Source organism: Sarcophilus harrisii, chromosome X (genome assembly GCF_902635505.1).
Source record: "Sarcophilus harrisii chromosome X, mSarHar1.11, whole genome shotgun sequence".
NCBI classification, from domain to species: Eukaryota; Metazoa; Chordata; class Mammalia; order Dasyuromorphia; family Dasyuridae; genus Sarcophilus; species Sarcophilus harrisii.
Window position 1 is genome coordinate 62,361,127 of NC_045432.1, and position 12,823 is coordinate 62,373,949.

Genomic DNA, 12,823 nt, shown 5'->3' on the forward strand with positions numbered 1-12,823 from the left:
TCTGAGAGGGGAAGGTTGAGGTCCCCCACTAATATAGTTTTGCTGTCTGTTTCTTCCTTTAAATAGCTCAATATCTTCTCTAAGAATATGGACGTTCTACCACTTGGTGCATACACGTTTAGTATGTTACTATTTCATTGTTTGTGGTATCCTTTAACGAGATGTAGTTTCCTTCCTTTTCTTTTAATGCGATCTATTTTTATTTTTGCTTTATCTGAGATTAGACTTGCTACCCCTGCTTTTATTTTGTGCTTCAGCTGAAGCAAAATAAATTCTGCTCCAGCTTTTACCTTTACTTTGTATGTATCTCTCTGTTTTAAATGTGTTTCTTGTGAACAGAATATTGTAGGATTCTGTTTTTTTTTAATTCACTCTGCTATTCACTTCTGTTTTATGGGAGAGTTCATCCTATTCATATCACTGTTATGATTACCAGCTCTGTATTTCCTTCCATGCTATGTTCTCCCCCTATATACTTTTGTCCTCTTTTTCCACCTTGTCCCTCCTTAGTATTGTTTTGTTTTTAATCCACCCCAGCCTCTACCTTCCCTACCTTCTATCGCCCCTCTTCCCTTATGAGTCTGACATTTTTGCACAGGAGACTGATGTGTGTACACCAAAACCAAGTGAGGAGAGCTTGCCAGCCAGTTGCCAGGTGATAGCTGATGAGGACAAGTATGGAGAAGGTGTACTTCCATATACATATCTACTTGGTAGAAGATTCCATAGTGAACCATGCCTCAGCTTGGGAAAGTTATGTAGAGTTTATGGTTCTCTCTCTCTCTCTCTCTCTCTCTCTCTCTCTCTCTCTCTCTCTATATATATATATATATATATATATATATATATATATATATATTATGTGTGTGTGTGTGTGTGTGTGTGTGTGTGTGTATATATATATATATATATATATATATATATATATATATATAAAGGCAGGGAAAATAATTTGCAGCCAAATGTTTCCCAGCTGTACTTTTTGTCCAAAATCTTTTTGTCTATTCTGTCCTCTTCTTCTATGTAGTAAAGAGATAGAGCCCACACTTTGGGATGCTTCCATATTCCATCAAACTGAGAGGTAACAAGGGGAAGGAGCATCACACCCCAGCCCCTGTTACTGTATTTGTGGCTTTGTGGCAGCAAAGAAACACCAAACTACAAAACATCCTCCAAACCATATTTCCTAAGGGAAGCCAATTGAGGCATCCATCAAATGCTCTTATTTTTTAAATAGGTACCTTGGATGGATTCTGAGGTTAAGTTTTAGCTGCTTTCTACCTCATTCTATATTCTAAGTGACTGAGAATACCAGCTCTTCATTTTACAAACCAAACTATACTGGCTATTCTTAGTCTTCACTGCTTTCTGACAACTTCTTTCCCATTAATAGGATGGGCCTTAAGCATGAGATAGAGTAGTGAGCTGCCCGTGTTATGTAATTCAAGGGAGAAAGGGAAGAACCTTCTTCCTCAATGTCCCTGCCTCTTATTGGATCATTCCATTTGAAACCTATCACTGAAGATGAATTACTTGAATAGGCTTACAGATGAAATACAGTTGGAAAAGCATTTTGTAAATCTTGAAGGATATACCAATACCTTTGTAATGATTGTCATGATGATTATGTGGAGGCTTAACCCATTATGCCAGGCACTTAAAATGTGCTGGAAAATTACTTGCTTATTAAGCAAAGAAATGAGCAACAATGAAATCCACACAAGAAAAGAAAAGGGAGTTCAGAAGGAGACAAAGATAAGCAGATTAGTATTGTTTCTACCATATTGTTGACTAGATAAAAACCAAGCTGTACATAACAGATACATGGTTTCCTATGAAGTCTTTTTTCTGAAGTAAAAGTTTATGTTATTGATATCTGTCAAGCTCATAGTCAAGAAAAAGGAATACTGGTCAAAATTATCTGGTCCAACTCACCTTCTCCATTTTACAGGCAAATTAAGTGAGACTCAGAAAAGTAAACGTACGTGACTATTATCACAGTGCAAGTGACCTGCAGGATCAAGATTAGATTTCTAACTTCTAAGACCAATGTTTTTTCCATAATTCTTTGAAAGAGAAGTGTAGAGATCCTTTGTGAAACACTGAGTAGCTTCTTTGTTGGAAGCAAGAGGCTTAACTGGACATTTGCTCTACCCCTCTAATTCAACTGAGGCAACTTCTTTGTCAAGCCTATGACTAACCTGAGCCACAGGGAACTTGAGTCCAGCTATGGAAATGATGCCGGGATCAGCCCTAGTTGAGAATATTGCGTTTTTTAGTTTTGAAGTAATTAGAACAGTCTAATACTATGAAAACGGGCTTAGTGTTACAGTATGGGAATGAAAATAAGAGACTTAATCACTATGGGTTTTCTTTAGCTACAATATCAAATAATATGCTGAATCAGGGAAAATTCATTATTAAACATCTTTGCCTGCAGTTCTGATGGGACAAATGGGATGGTATCAACTGTGAGGTTTCCTATTGTACCAGAAGATATCAAAGAGCCATTAATCCTCTGTGTCTATCTCCCTAACAGTGTTTTCCAAGGGACATGAGGCCAAAGCTCAGTGAACTATGCCATACTGCCTCTAGAGATTGATTCATAACTCGACAACTCTCTTTTTAAAGTTGTAGACGGTGCTTTCCTGATAGCATTAATGTGTTTAAAGCATGGGATATTATAATATTCATGTAAATGTACAAGGAAGCCAAGTTTACTTGTAAACACAAATTTCAGTTGAAAGGTAGCCGCTGTACTGCTGGGTCTCACGATACTTTAAATAATAAGAATTAACGAAAAGAGACCGAATTGCTATCCACTGACTGCCAATGTGCTGGGGTCAGCATCACAGCGGGGAGCCTTGGGAGGAATCAAAGGGCCAAAAGACTTGTGGAGATGAAAGGGACTTGGGACATCACTCTGTCCAAGGCTTTGATTTTACAGATGAAGAAACCGAGTCTCAGAAGTGACACATCTTTAGAATTGGCAGAGCTAAAATCAGAAAGCAAGTCTTTTCGCTCAAACCCATTTCTCTTTCTATTAGGAAAGGCTGTCCTCAGGGTTATAATTTTCAGCGGCAGTTATGATCAAATGATATAAACTCTGTAATTTTGTATCAGTAAAGTGATATATGATGTGAGTTGTTATTTTAATTTTACACAATTTTAATGTTACAACTTCTCAAGGCTAGGGACTGTCTTTTCTGTTTCTTTGAAATCTCGGTTTTTAGTACATTACTCGCCACATAGTAAGATACTTATGAACTATTTCTTTACAGTGTAAAAAGGAGATTAAAAAAATTCTTGTACATCAAATCATGTTTGTCAAAGCATAGAAATTAAGCCATTGGGGTAAAAAAAGATTTCAGGTGCTTGGCAGGAAAGGTAGTGATTGGTTCAGTTGAGAAAGATAGAAATAGTTATCAGGAGACAAGGCAAAGAGGAGGTAGGTAATACATAATGACCCCAAAGGAGTAGAGAACAGAGAAGGGATGGGTTAAAAAAAAGAGAAAAAGCAAAAAGTAGCTGATTTTTGCCCTTTTGTCTTGAATGGGGTTTGCCATCTTGAATGCACATGTCTTCTAGTTTGCGGGACATTTCTGTTTTGTGGGATTGTGTGTGTATATGTATGCTGAATGAAAAAAGCCATGATGAAAGTTAAGAAATGTTATTTAAGTGTGCCTTGAGGAGAAAAAAGCCCACACATTTTCTGTGTCTATTCTAAGTGAAGTGGGGAGCCCTGAAACAATTATATGCATTCCTCAGTATGGTGATACTGAAAATATTTTCCCTCAATTATCTAGGTATTTGAAATGAAATTGGTGGGTTACATCTCAGTTGTCTGTGTAACTGCTCTGATCTGGCTACAATTTATGTCTCCATTAATCTCAACTCTTGATAGTCACATTCAAGGCATTTTACATCTCAGTTTATCAGTGTTGACCCAAATACCATCATGGAAATCAAGGACGACATTATGAAGTCATGCCTCTATACTAGCTAGAGCTTTGCTCTATTGAGCAGATATCATTAGGTAAGAGAATTCGTTTCAAAGAGTTTCCATATTCTATTTTAAAAAGAATTTTCCAAAGGCATTATGATATGAATAATAAAGCTTTTTAAAAAACTAGATATAATTCTTCACTTAAAGTATTTTCTTCTTCTATGGCTCAATTTTCTATAGTTCATCTTTTAAATGAATATTGTTGGTGTTGATCTGATTCATGATAATCAGTTCTAAATTTGGGTCCATCCAAATGGGAGTAAAACTAGGCTTTATATTCATATCTTGAATTAAGACTTCCTATTCCTCTGGGGTCTCTACAGTCTCACTTGGACGGAAAAGGTGAAGATTCTAAGTCTGTGTTTGCTGTGAAAGCTTCCAATTCTGACTTCAGCCTGACCCATATATTCAGAAAATGGATCATCAATTTAGAGTTGGGAGGGACTTCAGAAACCATGTAATGACAGAAAAGGAAAGTGAAGTTTCAGAGAAGTGAAGAGACTTGGCCAAGATCACATTTTTCTCAGAGGAAGAAATGAGACCCAAGCCCTCTGGCTGTAGAGCAAGTGCTTATCCCACCGTACAGGGATGTTCAAATGCAAATCAGATCTTTCACTAGGCAACAAGAAATGGAACTCCCAATTTATGGCTTCCTTCCAGTGAGGAACGTGGACCAAATTAGCATGATCATAGTGCTTACTAACATCTCTGTAGCACTAGGAAAAATGAGGACTGTTTTATATACATGATTTCATGGGAGCTGCACAATAACCTTGGGAGATAAGTGCTCCCCATACCTCAGTTTTAGATGACAAAACTGAAACCCAGTGAGATTCTAGGACTTGTCAGTGACTACACACCCAGAAAGTATTGGAGACAGAATTTGAAGCCAGGACTCTTCACTATTCCATGGTACCTCAAATCAGAATGAAGTATAGCAGTGTGCTGTAATCTTAATGCAGATGTGAGTTTTAATTGAAAGGCAAACTAGGCTAACATGAATCGGAAGCAAACAGATTTTCTAAGCTATTGAACTAGAGCAGAAATGCAAATATCAAAATCTTTCGATTGTTGAATCTCTGCTTCCAGATGGAATTTTTGGTTCTACTTCAGCCTAATATCCCCACAGAGATAGAACTTAAATATACCGTTCAGAAACTCTAAGACCCTTTAGCCATTTGGAGATTGGTGGCAAAGGATGATGTCCGTACCTTCACAAAAGTAATGGGTAAGACAGCACTATTCTATTGTGTTCTTTAATTTTAAACTTAGTTCCCATCCTGATCTACTTAAGTGAAACCAACTGAAAAATCGAATTTTGGCTTGATCAACTTTGTGGGGCTTGAGATGAGATTATTAATAGTGCTTTCCATTTCAGAATGATTTGAAAAATATTAATAATTCATCATAACTGAGGATGCAAGAACGGCATTTTAAAATTAGAAGTCTTCAAAATGGATGGAATTGGCATTCTCACCCAGCTTGAGAAGTCTGAGTTTGTTAACAGAGGTCCCTCCATAGCTTCCTGTTTAAAAAACTAACGGAAACAAAATAAGTACTCCAAAAGTTCCTTACAATTCAATTACCCAGAACAAAGCAGTACTTGGATGTTCAAACAATAAGGTCTTATTAAAACATTTAAATTAGAGGTAAACATCCATTACTACTGAGCGCTATGTAAAATAACTTGTAGCTAAAATCCCTCACTTGTAGCTCCTTCGTAGCTACCGGTTGAGAAAGTGAGGCATTTTTCATATCCTCCTACATCTCCTCTTCCTTCCTTTCTGTCTCAGAAAAAGAAATGAGCCTCTTGTATATCCAACAATCGTCTCCTTTTTCTTTCTTTCTTCTCTTTAATCATTTTCTCTATTGGCTTTCCCTTCACCCTTCAAAAACTGCTAAGGTCTCATCTCTTCTGAAAGAGCTTTGATCTGACCCTGACAAATCCTTAGGATCATCTTCAACCTCTAGACAGTTTAGATTCCACTGACCACATCCACTTCTTTCCCCATTTCTTCAGGCTCTTGCAATTTGGCTTCAGGAGATGGAATCACCCTACTGGAGAGCTCTTTCTAAAGCCATTCGTGACCTCAATCGTGTTAGATCCAATAGTCCTCTTTCAGATTTGACACTGTGGACCTCCTCCTTCTGAATAGCCTTTCCTCCATTATTTTCTGTGACACTGCCCTCACACGGTCCTGCTATCTCTGTCTGTTACAAAAGGAATAGACTCTTGCTGGCTCTTCGTCATTCTCCTACTCATCTAACCCTCATTCTCACAGTTCTGTGCTTGGGCTTCTCTATACATACTCTCTTTTTATAGATTTCGATTATTTCAATCGCCTCTCCACAGGTGACTCCCCACATCTATGTGTTTAGCAATTTTTCAGAAGTCTCATCCTGTTTCCAGTTTCCTGCTGGACATCTTCATCTGAATACTGAACAAAACTATCTTCTATTATGATTTCTAACACCAAACACACACACACAAACACACACACACACACACATACACACACACACACACACACACACACACACACACACACATATGAAGGTTAAGATATAATCCCAAGATTAGTTGTTAAGTAACATCTAAGTCTCCAGAGCTTAGAGATATGCAGCACTTTTGACACACTCTTAAGGTCTAAGACAGAAGGCCTTACCCAACTAGTTTGGTAGTAAAATGATAAACGCAAAAAATGATTTGAAAATATATCAGTCATATCCATCTATTGAGGAATGGCCAAACAAATTATAGTACCTGAATGTCATGGACTATCATTATGGTATAAGAAACAGTGATTATGATTGTACAGGAAAGCATTGAAAGATCAAGATGAACTGAAGCAGAATGAAGTAAACAGAGCCAATAAAACATTTAAGGAAAACTCCCTTTATTCCTATGTGCTGTACTGTTTGTTTGTTTTTTTTTTTTTAATAGGAACGGGTGCTGTATTTTGTTGAAAGCTTTTTCAGCATCTATTGAGATTATCATATAACTTCTATTGGTTTTGTTATTGATATGGTCGATTATGGCAATCATTTTCCTAATATTGAACCTGGTATAAATCCCAGTTGGTCATAATGTATTATTATCCTGCTGATAAGTTGTTGTAATCTCTTTGCTGATATTTTATTTAAATTTTTTGCAGCAATAATCATTAGGGAGATTGATCTGTAATTTTCTTTTTCTGTTTTGACTCTTTCTGGTTTAGGTCTCATTACCATATTTGTGTCATAGAAGGAATTTGGTTGGACTCCTTCTTTACCTCTTTTTTCAGTTTATATAGTAGTGGAATTAATTGTTCTTTAAATGTAAATCCATCAGAGCCAAGAAAACAATAAACACGATGTGTAAATGGAAAGAACCGCAAAACAATCCAAATGAGTGTTGTAAAATTACAAAGAATAAGCATGGCCCCAAAGAATAGAAATGAGAAGATACCATGAAGCCACATCTTTGCAGAGGTAGGAGGTCAATAGACATGGTACCTAGTTTTTTGTGTTTTCTTTTTTTTGTATGTGTGTGTGTGTGTGTGTGTGTGTGTGTGTGTGTGTGTGTGTGTATTGATTGGTTTTACTATTTTTTTTCCTTTGCTCTCTTTTTTCTTTAAGAATATCATTATAAGGGATAGTTTTCTTTAAGAATATTGTTATAAGGGAGAGATACTGGGTTCATAATCCAGTTTTTTTCCAGAATCATAGGTTTATATTCCAATTTTGTATATAGATATGGTAAGTGGTAGTCTTAATGTTATTTAGGAGGAGCTCAGGAAGAACTGTCAGCTAAAATATTTTCCCTTTAGAGTGTCATACTCCTAAAACTATACCAATTAGTGATAACATTTGGTTTAACCTCTTTTAATGTATAAATCATTAGAGAGTTTGGATCTTAATCATTCACATCTTCTTATGAATGAGGGCTAGCCCTTACATGAAGTATTTCACTGAGGGCAAAGGTTTTAATGGTGAAGAAAAGAAAGAGGAGAGAAACTGCAAAGAGAGAAAGAAGGAAGTGGTAATTTTGGAACCTGGAATATTGTGGGCCATGAAGCAGCAGGCAGATTTTGGGGGCCTGAACACTGAAGGGTACCAGGGACAAACTTTGCAGATGTTGCCATTTTGTCCTATACTTTCCCGAAACACACATCTTTCATAGTCAAAGGCAGACATGTCTATGTTTATCACTGTGAGAATGTGTGCTTATGAAGGAGCAATCAAATGATATATGGTCATCCTGTTGAAATGTAAATGTAAAAGTATTGATCTGCTTTGTGACTACAGTTACTACTAAGGGTCTAGATGAGAGCATCAATAGGAGCTCCCATTTACCTGGAGGAAAACAGAGAAGTCCCTAAAGACCCTGACCAATGTTGCTTATTTCTATATCACAATAATCCTCTGGATACCCTGTCTAGAAGCGAAAATGGCCCTTGGGCCATTCCCTAATCTCACCGTTCCAGCTGGGGTTTCCATACATTTGCACAATCTGCCCTCCCTGCCTTGGAATGTAGTCCTTCCTCATCCATGCTTTGCTGAATCCTTATCTTTCCTTAAGGCTGTTCTGGTGACACTTCCTCTAGGAAACCTTCACTCATCTCCCCAGGAATTTGGCTTCTCTTCCTCCGCACATTTTTCCAATACACAGTCTGATCTCTCCTTTGGCCCCATGGAAGTCTCTGGGCTTGAGTGCATTTAATATCTTTTCTCCTTGTTTTTTCCATTCTCAAAAAGCAAAAGCAAAGAATGAAGATAAAGACCTTTTAGGGGAAAGCTTCCCTTGTTTAATACAGTGTGAACTAATGCAATGCACAGCCACTTAAAGTGCTACTGACAGATTCAAAAGGAAAAAGGACTCAACCATTTGCATCATGGCTTATAAAACTTATCAGGTAAATCATCCTCCCCTTGCCCAATTTAAAATAACATTTGTCCTTCTGCCCATTGATATCTTACTACTCTATTTAATGGAAACTGAGTGTGCAAAATATCTCACCTCCAAATCTATTTAATGAACTCCTGTCTTTTTAATCCACTATTGACACCTCTGGGGAATTGTGATGATGTTTTTTCCCTTGATTTTCAACCATGGTACTCACAACCCCATCCCTAAGAAGTGTATATTTTACCCATTAAAATAGATTAAAATTATTTTTATGGTAACTGTTAAACGAGCTCAAGGAGGCAGCATGAGGGGGACACATTGGAATTTCAACAGTGAAACTCAAACAAATGTAGTGATACCTGGAAACACACATTTCTGAAATCAATACTGGGAGGTTACCAACTGTGATGTGTATGTGTGTATTAAGTGATGTATGGGTGAGATATGTGTGTGTGACGTGTGTAACAGAGCTGTGTGTGTGTGTGTGTGTGTGTGTATGTATGTGTGTGTGAGAGAGAAAGAGAGAGAGAGAGAGAGAGAGAAAGAGAGAGAGAGAGAGAGAGAGAGAGAGAGAGAGATCTTGTGAGGGGGTGAGATTTTATGTGTGTGTGTGAGGTGTGTGTGTGTGTGTGTGTGTGTGTGCATGTTTCAGCTACATAAAGGAAAACCAAGAACCAGAAACACTATCTCTAAGATTAAGGGCCCAAATGTTTACAATGAGAAAAATATGGGCAATTATTTTTTTTTAATTGCTTCAAAGGCAGATTTAGAAAACTGAGTGGCAATGAGTGCTGGGGCTCGGCACGCTGGGAAACACTTGTGGTTTTTACATGGGGGACACCACCTTTGGCCATCCAGGGGCATAGATTCATTTGTGCAATGCATGTTAATCAATAACCACTTATTAAACATTTTCTGTGCATCAGGGAGGATGATGGGATGCCAGAGTGCCCAGAGTAGGGGGCCTGGAATCAGGAAGACTCATCTTCCTTGAGTTCAAATGTGGTTTCACATACTTCATGACCCTGGGTGAGTCACTTAACTTTGTCTGCCTAAATTTCCTCATCTGTAAAAAGATCTGGAGAAGGACATGGCAAACTAGTATCTTTGTTGAGAAAACTCCACATGGGGCCACAAAAAGTCATACATGACTGAACAATGACAACGATGTGCCAGAGGCTGGGCTAAGCACTAGGGAAATGAAAAAAGGCCCCCAAATAATTCCTGCCAGCAAGGAGTCTGTACTCCATTATATAGATATAGATATATTTGTGTGTGTATCTAATATGCACACACACACACACACACACACACACACATACACAGTGGAAAGGTGGCGATCCAGAAGGGATGACTAGCATTTGGGAGGACTGAAAAAGGTCTCATGCAGAGAGACATTAAATCAAGGTTAGCTGTGTCAGAAAATCATTGTGTTCTTCATTACTGGAGATACTATGGGTAGGGCTGGGTCTGTGGCATTTCAGGTATATTTCGGCACTTTCAAAACACAGACATATGTTACTATGAAAACACTGAGTACTCCCAGATTACAGGAAAATCCTCAACGTGTACTTAACTTACTAAGAAACTATTCTATTCTGATCGTTTTACTACATGATGACTATAACTCTAGGGACCTGGAAATGGGATAATATGCTTTGAGCTGGAAGGTACTTTAGGGGGGGTCATATGGTCCAGCTGCTTCATTTTACAGGCAAGAAACTTGGAGTTCAGAGAGGCCAACTGGCCTGCCCCAAGACACCCAGACAATAAAAGGCAGAGCTAGGATTCAGGGCCCAGGGACTGCGACTCCAAATCCAGTTTTCTCGCCACTGCTTGATGCTGCTATTAGTAGACTTGACATTTTGTTCTTTTAACCTTAAGAAAAGTAACAAGCAGCATTAATTTTAGCTTTTCACTGTTTACAGCTGATCCGTTTCATTCATCTGACAAACATTTATGGACCCCCTACTATAAAGGGAGCCCTGGCTGGGGCAGGTAGCGGATATTGGCTAAAGAGGAATTGTCGGTCCTCCTGTGGGTTGAACAAACCTTCTCCAGCCTGCCACTTGTCATGCTATCCAAGACGACTTTTGCTCTGCTCACCACACACAATTCTTCCCTAAGGAGGGGACTTTCTATGAGCCCATGAAGGAAAATAAAGGGAAACAACTACCAGGGGGCCACTGCCTCTGAGGGAGCTTCCATCGAATTTCTCCTTACAACCTCCTAACACCATTTAAAATGGTTTATTTATGGCTCAGGAATTTGTCTGGGGTAAAAATGAGGTCATCCTTTTACCTGATTTGGGAGACATGGAACAAGGAAGGGAAGTGTGTTGCAGGCAGAGGGAAAAGTCCACACAAAGGCATAGAGAGTGGAGGTGGAGCTGAGGAATGGCGGGAAGGCAAGTTTGGTTGTATTGATTTAGAGGATGGAGGGGAGGGAGAAATATACAAACAGTTCTCACTTTATATCAGTGGGCCATTCCCCAGCCCTGCACAGAATAGGAATTTTCCAGGAGGGTGGGAGGCAGGAAGAGGGCGAGCTCCAGTGGAAGGAGGAGGCTAGCAGGAGGTTCAAGGGCATGTGGGTATGGAGCACACGAAGGCCGGGAACAAAGGGGGCCTGGCAAGGCTGGGAGCACATAGCAAAGGAGGGTTCCAGCCAAGGCCCCCTCCTGGGGGAGGGCAGGCGGCTTCTCTGTGCTCTGTTCTTCTGCTTTCACTTGGAGGGGTGGTTTTGACTTTTTTGGGAGGGGCGGAAGGGATGGGCAAGAAGGAAGGCCCCAGAGTGCTGAGCAAAGGGATAGGAGCGGAGAGAAAGAGAACACATTAGTGTCCAGTAAAGTTAACTTTGGTGGTCTTTTAGAATGAGGATTTCTTTTAGAATTCTTTAGGTAAAGTTAAATTTGCATAAAATGAATTTTCATAGTGAGAGCTATCCGTACAATGAGGCTGAAAAAATAGTTTGGAGCCAGGCTGTGAATGTTGTTGTTGTTGTTATTGTTGTTGTTGTTTAGGGCTTTATGAACTAAATGGAAGAACTGCTATTTTATTCTGAAGGCAAGAGAGACACACTGGAGTGACTTCAAGGTGCACACAAAGTGTTTCCCGATCCCCCGGCTAGCTGCAGGTGTCCTCCCTCTTTCCCTGAAAACCTTGCATTTATGATTCTCTATTTTTATTTTGTACCTGCTTCCATGTGCATTTGTCTTGAAAGCGGGGATCCGTTTTATTCTTTGGACTCCCAGATCCCAGCCCAGCATATGGATCACTGAGCAGCCGCTTGTTGATTCATTTGGTTGATCCTATTGGCAGCAGAGAGCCAGCGATGGTTTCTGAGCAAGGGATGCCCATACTCCACATAGCTGTCTTGATCAGAGCCTCCTACTGTGTCATTTGTCTGGGCACTGCCCTGCTCCTGCCAAAGTCACAGAAAAAAAAATCCACCAAGTTCCAATGTGACATTCGCCATTAGGATCTTTGCAGGTGGGTTTTCCCTGATACAGAATGATGCATGCAACTTTCCCGGTGAGGAGAATTGCCTATTTGTCTCCTATAGCCCGCACTACTGAATGGGTCACAGTCTCATAGAGATATATTGCTGTTTTAGCTTTCAAGGCACAGCAGCCTAACCATCCCTAGCCTGCTATCTCCAAGAAAACCCGTTCCCAAAATACAAAACACATAGTCTGTGGGATGAAGTGAAAGCCTCTTACCATTCATGTTTTTCAATGTAACTGAAAAAATGGGAAAAGGGGCACATTGCAGGATATAAAATCTGCTATGTCCGTCAGGACTTTCTGCAAGTTGACCGTTGGCTAGAGGGTCCAGGGATCTTGAGAGTTAATTGAGTGGTAAAGTCAACGACAGGAAGAAGTGCTATCATTTCTAACTGACCACATCCTCTCCAAATCTGACCATAGT

The 12,823-nt window shown here is 39.3% G+C and overlaps 1 protein-coding gene and 1 long non-coding RNA gene across 11 annotated transcripts in view; one reads left to right on the plus strand and one right to left on the minus strand.

Moving 5' to 3' along the window:
• LOC116420275 overlaps positions 1-12,823 on the minus strand; it is a 217,052-nt gene that overhangs the window by 178,777 nt on the left and 25,452 nt on the right. For 8 of the 9 annotated variants that reach the window (XR_004230575.1, XR_004230581.1, XR_004230580.1 and 5 more), the window contains one exon: positions 12,089-12,317. The exons of the other annotated variant lie outside the window; for it this stretch is intronic. This is a non-coding gene — a long non-coding RNA (uncharacterized LOC116420275). The remainder of the gene's footprint in view (positions 1-12,088; positions 12,318-12,823) is intronic. 9 annotated transcript variants of the gene reach the window in all.
• The window catches only part of LOC100915461 (kelch-like protein 4), a 257,692-nt gene that overhangs the window by 6,914 nt on the left and 237,955 nt on the right, over positions 1-12,823 (plus strand). The gene's annotated exons all lie outside the window — the stretch shown is intronic.